The sequence below is a fragment of the Phocoena phocoena genome, chromosome 3 (assembly GCF_963924675.1).
Source record: "Phocoena phocoena chromosome 3, mPhoPho1.1, whole genome shotgun sequence".
Lineage (NCBI taxonomy): Eukaryota > Metazoa > Chordata > Mammalia > Artiodactyla > Phocoenidae > Phocoena > Phocoena phocoena.
In genome coordinates this window covers 135,433,191-135,448,262 of record NC_089221.1, presented here as the reverse complement: position 1 = coordinate 135,448,262, position 15,072 = coordinate 135,433,191, and the positions used below count along the sequence as shown (strand labels likewise).

The 15,072-nt window shown below is 39.1% G+C and overlaps 1 pseudogene; it reads right to left on the bottom strand.

Annotated features, from left to right (window-relative positions):
• Positions 1–7,882: 7,882 nt before the first annotated feature.
• Positions 7,883–15,072, bottom strand: part of LOC136120305 (AP-2 complex subunit beta-like) — a 91,022-nt pseudogene continuing 83,832 nt past the window's right edge.

The window sequence follows — 15,072 nt, the reverse complement described above, 5'->3', positions numbered from 1 at the left end:
AGCAGAGAGACTGACTAAAATCATAATAAGGCCACAGACACCCCAAAACACACCACCAGACATACACCTGCCCACCAGAAAGACTAGATCCAGCCTCATCTACCAGAACACAGGCACGAGTCCCTTCCACCAGGAGGCCTACACAACCCACCGAACCAACCTTAGCCACTGGGGCCAGACAGCAAAAACAATGGGAACTACGAACCAGCAGCCTACGAAAAGAAGACCCCAAACACAGTAAGATAAGCTAAATGAGAAGACAGAGAAACACACAGCAGATGAAGGAGCAAGGTAAAAACCCACCAGACCTAACAAATGAAGAGGAAATAGGCAGTCTACCTGAAAAAGAATTCAGAATAATGATAGTAAAGATGGTCCTAAATCTTGGAAATAGAATAGAGAAAATGCAAGAAACATTTAACAAGGACCTAGAAGAACTAAAGAGGAAACAAGCAATGATTAACAACACAATAAATGAAATTAAAAATACTCTAGAAGGGATCAATAGCAGAATAACTGAGGCAGAAGAATGGAGAACTGACCTGGAAGATAAAATAGTGGAAATAACTACTGCAGAGCAGAATAAAGAAAAAAGAATGAAAAGAACTGAGGACAGTCTCAGAGAACTCTGGGAAAACATTAAATGCACCAACATTCGAATTATAGGGGTTCCAGAAGAAGAAGAGAAAAAGAAAGTGATTGAGAAAATATTTGAAGAGATTATAGTTGAAAACTTCCCTAATATGGGAAAGGAAATAGTTAATCAAGTCCAGGAAGCACAGAGAGGCCCATACAGGGTAAATCCAAGGAGGAAAATGCCAAGACACATATTAATTAAACTATCAAAAATTAAATACAAAGAAAACATATTAAAAGCAGTAAGGGAAAAACACACAAGGGAATCCCCATAAGGTTAACAGCTGATCTTTCAGCAGAAACTCTGCAAGCCAGAAGGAAAAGGCAGGATATATTTAAAGTGATAAAGGAGAAAAACCTACAACCAAGATTACTCTACCCAGCAAGGATCTCATTCAGATTTGATGGAGAAATTAAAACCTTTACAGACAAGCAAAAGCTGAGAGAGTTCAGCACCACCAAACCAGCTTTACAACAAATGCTAAAGGAACTTCTCTAGGCAAGAAACACAAGAGAAGGAAAAGACCTACAATAACAAACCCAAAACAATATAGAAAATGGGAATAGGAACATACATATTGATAATTACCTTAAATGTAAATTTTTTTAGTGCTCCCACCAAAAGACACAGGCTGGCTGAATGGATACAAAGACAAGACCCGTATATATGGTGTCTACAACAGACCCACTGCAGACCTAAGGACACATAAAGACTGAAAGTAAGGGGATGGAAAAAGATATTCCATGGAAATGGAAATCAAAAGAAAGCTGCAGTAGCAATTCTCATATCAGACAAAATAGACTTTAAATACTATTAAAGAGACAAAGAAGGACACTACATAATGATCAAGGGATTGATCCAAGAAGATATAACAATTGTAAATATTTATGCACCCAATATAGGAGCACCTCAATACATAAGGCAAATACTAACAGCCATAAAAGGGGAGATCAACAGTAACACATTCATAGTAGGGGACTTTAACACCCCACTTTCACCCATGGACAGATCATCCAAAATGAAAATAAATAAGGAAACACAAGCTTTAAATGATACATTAATCAAGATGGACTTAATTGATATTTATGGGACATTCCATCACAAACCAACAGAATACACATTTCTCTCAAGTGCTCATAGAACATTCTCCAGGATAGAACATATCTTGGGTCACAAATCAAGCCTTGATAAATTTAAGGAAATTGAAATTGTATCAAGTATCTTTTCCAATCACAACGCTTTGAGATTAGGTATCAATTACAGGAAATGATCTGTAAAAAATACAAACATATGGAGACTAAACAATACACTACTTAATAAGCAAGTGATCACTGAAGAAATCAAAGAGGAAATAAAAAAATACCTAGAAACAAATGACAATGGAGACATAATGACCCAAAACCTATGGGATGCAGCAAAAGCAGTTCTGGGAGGGAAGTTTATAGCAATACAATCCTACCTTAAGAAACAGGAAACATCTCAAATAAAGAACCTAACCTTGTACCTAAAGCAATTAGAGAAGGAAGAACAAAAAAACCCCTAAGTTAGCAGAAGGAAAGAAATCATAAAGATCAGATCAGAAATAAGTGAAAAAGAAATGTAGGAAATGATAGTAAAGATCAATAAAACTAAAAGCTGGTTCTTTGAGAAGATAAACAAAATAGATAAACCACTAGCCAGACTCATCAAGAAAAAAAGGGAGAAAACTCAAATCAATAGAATTAGGAATGAAAAAGGAGAAGTAACAACTGACACTGCAGAAATACAAAGGATCATGAGAGATTAGTACAAGCAACTTTATGCCAATAAAATGGACAACCTGGAAGAAATGGACACACTCTGAGAAATGCACAACCTTCCGAGACTGAACCAGGAAGAAAGAGAAAATATAAACAGACCAATCACAGGCACTGAAATTGAAACTGTGATTAAAATTCTTCCAACAAACAAAAGCCCAGGACCAGATGGCTTCACAGCAGAATTCTATCAAACATTTAGAGAAGAGCTAACACCCATCCTTCTTAAACTCTTCCAAAATATAGCAGAGGGAGGAACACTCCCAAATTCCTTCTACGAGGCCACCATCACCCTGATACCAAAACCAGAAAAATATATCACAAAGAAAACTACAGGCCAATATCACTGATGAACATAGATGCAAAAATATTCAATAAAATACTAGCAAACAGAATCCAACAGCACATTACAAGGATCATACACCATGATCAAGTGGGGTTTATCCCAGGAATGCAAGGATTCTTCAATATATGCAAATCAATCAACGTGATACACCATATTAACAAATTGAAGGAGAAAAACCATTTGATCATCTCAATAGATGCAGAGAAAGCTTTTGACAAAATTCAGCACCCATTTATGATAAAAGCCCTGCATAAAGTAGGCATAGAGGGAAATTTCCTCAACATGACAAAGGTCATATATGACAACACGACAGTCAACATCATCCTCGATGGTGAAAAACTGAAACCATTTCCACTAATATCAGGAACAAGACAAGGTTGCCCATTCTCACCACTATTTTTCAACATAGTTTTGGAAGTTTTAGCCACAGCAATCAGATAAAAAAAAGAAATAAAAAGAATCCAAATTGAAAAAGAAGTAAATGTGTCACTGTTTGCAGATGACATGATACAATACATAGAAAATCCTAAATATGCTACCAGAAAACTACTAGAGCTAATCAATGAATTTGGTAAAATATCAGGATACAAAATTAATGCACAGAAATCTCTGGCATTCCTATACACTAATGATGAAAAATCTGAAAGTGAAATTAAGAAAACACTCCCATTTACCATTGCAACAAAAAGAATAAAATATCTAGGAATAAACGTACCTAATGAGACAAAAGACCTGTATGCAGAAACTTATAAGACACTGATGAAAGAAATTAAAGATGATACAAATACATGGAGAGATATACCATGTTCGTGGGTTGGAAGAATCAACATTGTGAAAAATGACTCCAGTACCCAAAGCAATCTACAGACTCAATGCAATCTCTATCAAACTACCACTGGCATTTCTCACAGAACTAGAACAAAAAATTTCACAATTTGTATGGAAACACACAAGACCCCAAATAGCCAAAGCAATCTTGAGAATAAAAAATGGAGCTGGAGGAATCAGGCTCCCTGACTTCAGACTATACTACAAAGCTACAGTAATCAGGACAGTATGGTACTGGGGCAAAAAGAGATATAGATCAATGGAACAGGATAGAAAGCCAGAGGTAAACCCATGCACATATGGTCACCTTATCCTTGATGAAGGAGGCAAGAATATACAGTAGAGAAAAGACGTGCTCTTCAATAAGTGGTGCTGGGAAATCTGGACAGGTACATGTAAAAGTATGAAATTAGAACACTCCCTAACATCATACACAAAAATAAACTCAAAATGAATTAAAGACCTAAATGTAAGGCCAGAAGCTGTCAAACTCTTAGAGGAAAACATAGGCAGAACACTCTATGACATAAATCACAGCAAAATACTTTTTGACCCACCTCCTAGATAAATGGAAATAAAAACAAAAATAAACAAATGGGACCTAATGAAACTTACCAGCTTTTGCACAGTAAAGGAAACCATAAGCAAGACCAAAAGACATCCCTCAGAATGAGAGAAAATATTAGCAAATGAAGCAACTGACAAAGGATTAATCTCCAAAATTTACAAGCAGCTCACGCAGCTCAATAACAAAAAACAAGCAACCCAATCCAAAAATATGCAGAAGACCTAAATAGACATTTCTCCAAGGAAGATATACAGATTGCCAACAAACACATGAACGAATGCTCAACATCATTAATCATTAGAGAAATGCAAATCAAACCTACAATGAGATATCATCTCACACCAGTCAGAATGGCCATCATCAAAAAATCTAGAAACAGTAAACGCTGGAGAAGGTGTGGAGAAAATGGAACACTCTTGGTGTTGGCGGGAATATAAATTGATACAGCCAGTATGGAGAACAAACTACCATACATACGACCCAGCAACCCCACAACTGGGCATATACCCTGAGAAAACCATAATTCAAAAAGAATCATGTACGATAATATTCATTGCAGCTCTATTTAAAATAGCCAGGACATGGAAGCAACCTAAGTGTCCATCAACAGATGAATGCATAAAGAAGATGTGGCACATATATACAATGGAATATTATTCAACCATAAAAAGAAGCAAAATTGAATTATTTGTAGTGAGGTGGACGGACTTAGAGTCTGTCATACAGAGTGAAGTCAGAAAGAGAAAGACAAATACCACATGCTAACATATATATATGGAATCAAAGGGGGAAAAAAAGGTCATGAAGAACCTAGGGGTAAGACGGGAATAAAGACACAGACCTACTAGAGAATGGACTTGAGGATATGGGGAGGGGGAAGGGTTAGCTACAAAAACAGTAGAAGGATAAATAATATTGGAGGGTGTTTTTGAAAAGATAAAATTGACAAACTGTTAGCAAGAATAACTAAGAAAAAGAGAGACTGAATGAAAGATGAATGAATGAACAAATAAATAAACACACACACACATGCATATAAAGGCATTACAATGATGCCACAGAAATACAAATGACAAGCAGAGACTACTATTGACAATCATATGCAAACAACTTGGATTACTTAGAAAAAGATGGACAAACTCATAGAAATGTACATCCTACCAAGAAATAGAACACCTGAACAGACCAGTAATGAGTAAAGAGAATGAAACAGCATTGAGAAACCTCTCAATAAATAAAATTTCAGGACCAGATGGGTTTTTTCGTGAATTATGCCAAATAATTAAAGAGAAATTAAAACCAAGACTACTCAAATACTTCCAAAAATTTAAAGAGGAGGGAACGCTTTCAACCCATCTTATGAGGCATTACCCCAGACAAGGGTAATGCCAAATCCAGACAAGGGGGCCTTCCCTGGTGGTTCAGTGGTTAAGAATCCTCCTGCCAATGCAGGGGACACGGGTTCAATCCCTGGTCTGGGAACATCCCACATGCCGTGGTGCAACTAAGCCTGTGCACCACAACTACTAAGCCCTCGTGCCTAGAGCCTGTGCTCTGCAACAAGAGAAGCCACCACAATGAGTAACCTGCGCACCACAATGAAGAGCAGCCCCCACTCGCAGCAACTGGAGAAAAGCCTGCGTGCAGCAACGAAGACCCAACACAGCTAAAAATAAATAAATAAATAATAAATTAATTTTAAAAAAACAGAGAAGGGCACGATGAGAAAAGTACAGATCAACATTCCTGAATAACATAGCTGAAATACACTCAAAATACTGGCAAACTGAATTCAGCAGCACATTGAAGGGATTCATTCACCATGATTAAGTGGGATTTATGCCTGGATGCAAGGATGGCACAATGTATGCAAATCGATAAATGTGACACATTACATTATGAGAATAAAGGGAAAATATCATAATAGATAAATAAAATTTTTTGACAAAATACAACTTCCTTTCATGATAAAGATTGTCAAGAAATTAGTTATAGAAGGAATATACCTCAACACATTAAAAGTCATATGACAGGCCCAAAGCTAACAGTCCCAAAACTGTTTCTCCTAAGTTTCAACCAAGACAAGGTTACCAATTCTTGACCCTTCTATTCAACATAGTATGGGAATTCCTAACCAGAGCAAGTAGGCAAGAAAAATAAATAAAATAAATCCAAATCATAAAGGTAAACCTAAATTTTCTGTTTGCAGATGACATGATTTTATATATACAAAAACCTAAAAGTGCCACTTCCAATAAACTGTTCAAACTGATAAATAAATCCAGTAAGTGGCATGACACAAAATCAACATATAAAAATCACTTGTGGTTCTGTATACTAACAACAGAAACTATCAGAAAAGGTTAAAAAACGTCGCATTTACAATAGAATAAAAGAATAAAATATTTAGGAATAAAGTTAACTAAGAATGTAAAAGAGCCATACCCTGCAAACTATAAAATATTGATGAAAGAATTTCAAGAAGAAACAAATAAATGGAATGATCGCCTATATTACTAGATTGAATAAATGAACATTGTTTAAAATGCCCATACTATCCAAAGCAATCTATAGAGTCCATGCAACCCATGTCAAAATCTGAAGGCAGTTTCCACAGAAAATAGAAAAAGAAATATTAAAATTCATATGGAACCATAAAAGGCCCCAGTTGTCCAAAGCAATCTTTAGCACAAAGAGCAAAACTGAAGGCATCACTCTTCATAATTTCAAACTATACTACAAAGCATAGTAATCAAAGCAGTATGGTCACAGTACAAAAACAGACATACAGAACAATGCAACGAAATAAAGACCTCAGAAATAAATCCACATATTTACAATCAATTGATCTTTGACAAAAGTGCCAGGAATATACAATGAGAAAAGGATCTCTTCAGTAAATTCGTGGGAAACTGAATATTCACGAGCATAAGGAAGAAATTAGACCTGTATATCACACTGTATACAAAAATTAATTCAAACTGGTTTAGAGAATTAAATATAAGATCAGAAACTGTAAAGTTACTAGAAGAAGATATAGGGGGGAAAAAATTCTTGACAGTGCTATGGGCAATGTATTTTTAGATGTGACCACAAAAGCATAGGCAGCAAAACCAAACAAAAAAAGAAAGAAAAAGAAAAAAATTTGAAAACAGATTGCATTAAACTATAAAGCTTTGAACAGCAAAGGAAACAATTTACAGAGAGCAGAGTGTACCTACAAAATGTCAAAAATATTTGAAAAACCTCTCTAATATGTATAATATGCTCAAACAACTGAGTAGAAAACACACAACAAATAAACTTATTTTTCTTTCAGGGACACTTTTCCTTGTTTTAATATATTTTGTCTTTTGCTGCTTTTGAAGCGAACTCTCAATTACAAAATATCAAACTACACTAAAAAACGCCAGCCACTGGCACAGGATGGAGAAGCTCACAAGTAAGGATAGACAGAAGCAGGTGGCAAGAGGTGGGAAGTGATTGAAGCTGTGGTTACAAATGCTCAAGTGTCAGATAGCTAAAACTATCCAAAAGGTTTTGCCCTAATATTAGCACAGGTCAGACCTGTCACTACCTTGGCGGGTGGCCTCGGAGTGGTCTCGGTGTGTTTGGGTTCAGATTCCACACGGCAATACAATTCTTCCAGTTAAGAGTTCTTGGCTTGCACCAATCACAGGATGGCCTGAGGGCACCAGACCAGTCTATTAGTTTTTCAAAATGCTGTCGTAGACCTGATAGATGTACTGGGATGCTTCAGGAGCTAGCTCTACACTTTGGTAACAGTGTGTAATTGGGGTTTTCTGGCTGGCTGTGGAGCTGGGCCAAAACCCAAATGCCATTAGTGAGTCAGGGATTGGTACAGAATCTCCTGCCCTTCCACATTCCTCTTGGCAATAGTATAAACGTTGTTGTTTTGCAACTTTCTGGAAACAGTGTCAGCATTTAAATGACTTTCCTTAATCTGAAACTGAAGTTCATTTTCATTGGGAATATCCTTCCATGTTGCAAGGAAGACCAGGCACTTCATTTTGCCGTCTTCTACAAAAAGCACATTGAGTGGGATGAGGCAGCTGAAGTAGAAGGTATCACGATTGTTTCTCACAGCCACCTGCAGGTTGTTCAGAGGTTCTATCTTCATGACTGGGTCCGAGGTGTGGAGATGCATGGAGACATCAATGCTCTGGTTTGGCATCAGTGGTGTAGGGATGGCCAGAGGAATGCTGTGGATGACACCAAAGCTATTCTTGTTAAACTGAATTGCCAAGTCTGTCATGTGCTACAGAGCTTTCTTCATGAAGTTCATTTCCATATAGATGTGCCCTTGGAGGTGAGTAAATGTTCCTGAAATCTACAAGACTTTAGCCTTTACTCCAGTCAGCCAGACAGCTTTAGGAGCCCCATATCCACCAGGTGCCCTGACTATCCCCATAGAGATTTCAAGTTGGTTATTCAGACCACTGCTGACCACAGCAGGAGTAGGTGAAGGAGCAAAGGTTGCAGGCACTGATGATGGGGTGAAGGACTGTCCCACCAGACTATGTAGCCCTCCCTCCCCAAGAGGTCCACCTTTTTGGGTTATAATTTTGTCTGGATATAAGCCCAGGAGAGGGGTTGCTGGATCCTATGGCCACTCTATTTTTTTTTTTTTTTTTTGAGGAACCTCCATATTGTTTTCTATAACGGCTGCACCAATTTACATTCCCACCAACAGTGTAGAAGTGTTCCCTTTTCTCCACCCCCTTTCCAGCATTTATTTGTAGAATTTTAAATAATAGCCATTCTGACCAGTTTAAGGTGATACCTCACTGTAGTTTTGATTTTCATTTCTCTAATAATTAGCAATGGTGAGTATCTTTTCATGTGCTTATTGGCCATCTGTATGTCTTTTTTGGAGAAATGTCTATTTCAGTCTTCTGCCCATTTTTTTCATTGGGTTGTTTTTTTTGTGATTCAGTTGTATGAGCTGTTTGTATATTTTGGAAATTAAGCCCTTGTAGGTTGCATCATTTGAAAATAGTTGCTCCCATTCCACAGGTTTTCTTTCCATTTCCTTTATGGTTTCCTTTGCTGTGGCAAAGCTTGTAAGTTTGTATAGGTCCCATCTGTTTATTTTTCCTTTTATTTCCATTGCCTTGGGAGAATGATCTACAAAAACACTGGTACAGCTTATGTCAGAGAACATTTTGCCTATGTTCTCTTCTAAAAGTTTTATGGTGTCATGTGTTTATATTTAACTGTTTCAGCCATTTTGAGTTTATTTTTGTGCATGGTGTGAGGGTGTGTTCTAACTTCAATGGTTTACCTGTGGCTGTCCAACATTCCCAACACCAAGTGCTGAAGAGACTGTCTTTTTTCCCATTGTATATTCTTGCCTGCTTTGTCGAAGATTAATTGACCATTGGTGTGTGGGTTTTTTTCTGGGCTCTCTAGTCTCTTTCATTGACCCATATGTCTGTTTTTGTGCCAATATCATGCTGTTTTGATTACTGTCACTTTGTAGTATTCTCTGAAGTCCGGAAGCATTATGTCTCCTGCTTTGTTCTTTTTCCCCACAATTGCTTTGGCAATTCTGTGTTGTTTATGGTTCCATATAAATGTTAGGATTCTTTGTTCTAGTTCTGTGAAAAATATCATGGGTGATTTGATAGGGATGTCATTAAATCTGTAGATTGCTTTGGGTCCAATGGCCATTTTAATAATATTTCTTCCAATCCAAGGGCATAGGATATCTTTCCACTTCTTTGAATCCTCTTCACTTTCCTTTATTAATATTTTATAGTTCTCAGCTTATAAGTCTCTCACAACCTTGGTCAGGTTTATTCACAAGTATTTTATTTTTTTTGGATGCAATTTTAAAAGGGATTTTTTTCCATTCCCTGTCTACTATTTCATTGTTAATATAAAGACATGCAACCAATTTCTGTATTTTAATCTTGTATCCTGCTGTGTTGCTGAATCTGTTTATCAGTTCTAGTAGTTTGTGTGTGGAGTCTTTAGGTTCTATATATTGTATCATGTCATCTGCCTATAATGAAAATTTTACCTATTCCCTTCCAATTTGGATACATTTTCTTTCTTTTTCTTGTCTGATTGCCGTGGGTAGACTTCTAGTATTATGTTGAATAGAAGTGGTGAGACTGGGCATCCTTGTCTTGTTCCAGATTTTAGTGAGAAGGCTAAGTGCTTTTCACCATTAAGTATCATATTAGCTGTGGGTTTGTCATAAATAGCTTTTAGTATGTTGAGATATGTTCCCTCTATACCCACTTTCATAAGAGTTTTTATCATGAATTGGTGTTGAAATTTATCAAACGCTCTTTCTGAATCTATTGAGATGATCATGTCATTTCTGTCCTTTTTGTTGATGTGGTGTATCACACATGGATTGATGTGCGTATGTTGAAAGATCCCTATGACCCTAGGATAATTCAACACGTTCATGGCATATCATTTTTGTGTGTTGTTTGGTTCGGTTTGCCAACATTTTGTTGAGAATTTTAGGTTCTATATTCATCAAAGGTATTGGCCTGTCATTTTCTTTTTTGGTGGTGTCTTTGTCTGGTTTTGGTATCAGGGTGATAGTGGCTTCATAGAATGTCTCTGGGAGGCTCCCTTTTTCTTCAGTCTTTTTTGGAAGACTATCATAAGGAGTATGTGGTGACCAGAGCTTGCACTATATGTTGAATGGGGCCTCCTCGTTGCTCTGTGGTTGACACAGCCCTGTCGGGGGCAGGGTCTGCTCCCTAGTTGTTGGAATAGAATCCTCCAGGTCTGTTTCTATGCTGGATTAGACAGTGTAATGAGGTAGGCTGGATTGGAGCACTCCCAATGGGAAGGGAGTCACTGAGCATTCCTCTTCTGGAGCTGTCCACCAGGAAGCAGTGTTACCTGTCACCCATGGTGCAGGCTCACAAAGTACACTGTTGTTGGCACTGCTCTCAGCCCTGCCTCGACTGTGGGAATGCAGGCAATCAACCCTGGTGTCCCTTAGGCACAGTGTTCACAAAGTCACCAGCGCAGATCCGTAGGTGCTGATCCACTGATGTCAGGTGCCAGGACCACAGTGTCCCACACATGGATCCACTGTGGGAGCTATGGAAGCAGACTAAACTCCAGCCTGGCCCCGCCTCCACATACCCGTGCCCATGAGAGTGCCCATTGTCCACTCGGATGTCCCACAGGCACTGAGTTTATAAAGCCAGTGGCAGTGGCATAAATCTGCAAGTTGCACAGCCATGGGGAGAGGGCTCAGGTATCAGCCTTGCTTCCTAAGTCAGGCAGTACCTTGGGGTCCACTCTGATTTCAACTCCACCTCCACGTGTAGGCAACCTGCTGGTGCTTGTGTGCCCCCAGAGGTCGTCATAGAGTTGGCACCAAGAAAGAGGCTGCTATGGTAGCCCTGACCCTCCCTTCAGCTGCCCCTCAACAATGATATTTTGTTTCTATGGCCAGCCTGGTCTTCTGCATACACCCCAGGTTGGGCAAACACCACACTCCAGCCTCTTCGGGCTGTCTGTGTGCAGCCAAACCCAGTCCAATCCCCTGGTGTGTCCTCTGAAGCCCAAGTTTCAGCACCCAAAACCCACACCACACGTCTTGGGCTGAGGACTGCAGCAAGGTAGCACAGATCCTCTGTGCGTGTCTCTGTTTTGTCTGCTGCAAACTGACTGCTGCGCTCTCCTCAAAGCCTCTGCAGCTCAGTTTCTGTCCCAGCTCACATGCCCACTGGTGAGTGGGGTTCCCAGGGTGAGGGAAACTGTCTTTCACAGCTCCCTCCCAGGTGGGAGCTGATGATGCTTCTTTTTTCTTTCATTCTATCTCATCTCATTACGTGGAGATCTTTCTTGCATGTCTGGGTGTCTGAGATATTCTGCTGGCATTCAGTAGGTATTCTGTGAGGATTGTTCCACATGTATATATTTTTGATGTAATTGTTAAGAGGAGGTGAATTCCACATCCTTCTGTTCTGCCATCTTGACTCAACCTCTATATAATTTGTTTGCCTTTTTTCTTCTACTTCAGGAAATCAAATTATCAATGCCTGAAGGAGACTGACCAGAGGCCCAAGGACACAGGAAATATCAAGGTCATTACACAAACATCAGCCCCACAGAACCCCTAAATCCCAGATCCTGAAGAAGCAAAAGAGGAGATAAACTGCCTCAAAAGGGATAGTAGTCATGTATACTCCCTGCAAGCATACATCAAAGGGCTTGTTTCCACTGATGATGACAAGACATGCTACAATGATACTTTAAGTTTTCAATATAATGGAAAATAAACCAATTACATTGGCATTGTAATTTTTTTCCCTGACCATCATTGAGGTTGGGTGCCTCTTGGTATGTAAAATGATTGTTTTAATTTCTTTTCCAGTGAAATTTAATTTCATAGGTTCCAAATATTTTTATTTGGTTGCTTCTAGTTTTTTTCTTGACTGAGAGGTAATTTGAATATGCTGTATATTTGTGGTGTCTTCTCCCACAGCATTCTTCCAAACCAATTACTGTCCACACAGTCACTAAAAAATTTGTCAATAACTTGTTGTCACAGGTCATCCACCACTCAAGACAGTTGATATGAGGTCCATCTGTCATGCACAGCCTTACATCAAGAGCTCTGTACTGAGCTCTTTGCTCTCAACTTCTGGACCAGATAAAGAACAGGATGAGGATATCATTATCCCCTCACCTGCTGCACTCAAGCACGTTGGTCACTGCTCAAACGTCATTGCCAAGCTGACAGACAACAGGCCTGGGATCTTCTCGTATAATTTTCCCGAGTTTGCCACCAAGATATTTGATCTGGACCATGTCACCATCACCTTACCCTGAGGTTATTTTTTTCTAAAATGAACCTGAAATACTGTATTTTTCTCCTTTCATGCCCAGGGAGAAACAGCCCTAGTTTTCTAAGTCATAAAAAAAAGTTATAAATATGACGTTTGGGGCAAGAGATAGAAAATCAACATTTTGGGGCTTCTCTACACCACCACCCTGCAAGTCACGTGATCGGGCTTTAAATCAACCAGCTGACCCTTGTACCTCACTGAACAGCTTTAAATCAGCTCCATACCCTTTAATTTACCTGATCCTGTATGAACTCAGAATCTGCCCCTGAAACCTGCACCTTCAAAAGTCAGGAGCTTCACGTTGATCCCAGCACTGAATATAGCTCTGGGCATACAGGCTGTGATCACTGATGGTGCAACAGATAAGTAAGTGAGACCCTTCTGCTGAAGTCAGGGGTGTGTAGACAGAAAGGAAGAGGTTCGTATCTAAAGGGAAGAAAGAAGTTTGGGGAGAACTCTGGAGAGCTCGGGCACAGGGTGGAGTACAAACAGCCATCAAAAATATCACTGGTTTTATATGCTCCACATTCACAACCACCTGCCCTGTTTCCCAGGTTCAAACACTCATGCAGGCCTGTAGCGAGTAAACTGTCAGCCCAAGATTCAAACAAGGTATTTCTGAGTCCAGAATCCTACCTCTGGTGAAAACAAAGGCAATCATAGTTCAGAGAGCATTCGCAGTGTCTGCCCACTGTGCCACCCAATCAGGCTCTAAGTTCACAATTGGATATTGATGGCAGACTATGTCCCCTCTGTGAAGGGACACAGTTTGGGCCAGAGAGTCAGAGGTGTCAGGTGTATCTAATCCTGTATCCACCAAGTGCACAGCAGGTTGATGGAAAGGGGTGAAAAGCATATTTTCTCTCAATTCATGTTAGTTTATCAAAAGAATAGAGCTTTGTCTTAGTTAAGCAGAACACTTTTAAATAGCTTAGACAGCTCAAAACTGCTGTTTAGGGGACTGAAAACCACGTCAGCCATGAACAGTGCTTTAAAATCCTTGGAAATCAGTAAGAGGTGAGGATTTGGTTTGGCATAGTGTTGAGCACAGGAGTAAAGAAGAAGAGACATCACCTCCTCAAAGGCACTGAAATCCCATGGCATCAATGGATAAGCTGCAGGAGCAGGGATTTTGGGTGGAGGGTATTTCTCTCAAAATCTCCCAGGGTACTCACCCTGCTCTATGCCACCCCTCTACTCCATTCACTTTTCCTTTCTCAATTTCTGGAATCCCTGGGGCAGCACTTCTTAAGCTGGAGCCCACAGCGACCACCTCTGCAGTCCAGATTTTTCATGGATCTTTACAAGGTCTTGACTGGAAGCCAGGTGGCAAGGCCCGCACGTGTGTGGCTGGACCATGAGTGCAAGGGAGAACTGGAGCATTAAAGCACACTGAATGATGAGAAAGAAAAATGAAGGAAACAATCCTATTTACCATCACATCAAAAGAAATAAATACCTAGGAACAAACCTACCTGAGGAGACAAAAGAACCATACTCGGAACACTATAAGATGCTGATTAAAGAAATTAAAAATGACACAAACAGGTGGAATGATAACTATATTCTTGGACTGAAAGAATCAGTATTGTTAAAATGATTATATAACCGAAGACAATCCACATATTAAATGCAATCCCTATCAGATGACAATGGCATATTTCACACAACGAGAACAAAAAAAATTTTACATCTGTATGAAAACGCAAAGACCTCTAGTAGCCACACTAACCTTAAGAAAGAAAAATGGAGCTGGAGGTATCAGACTTCCTGACTTCTGGCCATACTACAACTTTACAGTCCTGAAAACAACAGGATACTGGCACAAAGCAGAAATATAGATCAATGGAGCAGGAAAGAAAGCCCAGAAGTAAACCCAATCACCTATGGTCAATTAATCTATGACAACAGAGGCAAGAATATACAATGGAGAAAAGACAGCCTCTTCAATAAGTGGTGCTGGGAAAACTGGACAGCTACATGTAAAAGAATGAAATTACAACATTCTTTAACATCATACACAAAAATAATATTAAAATGAA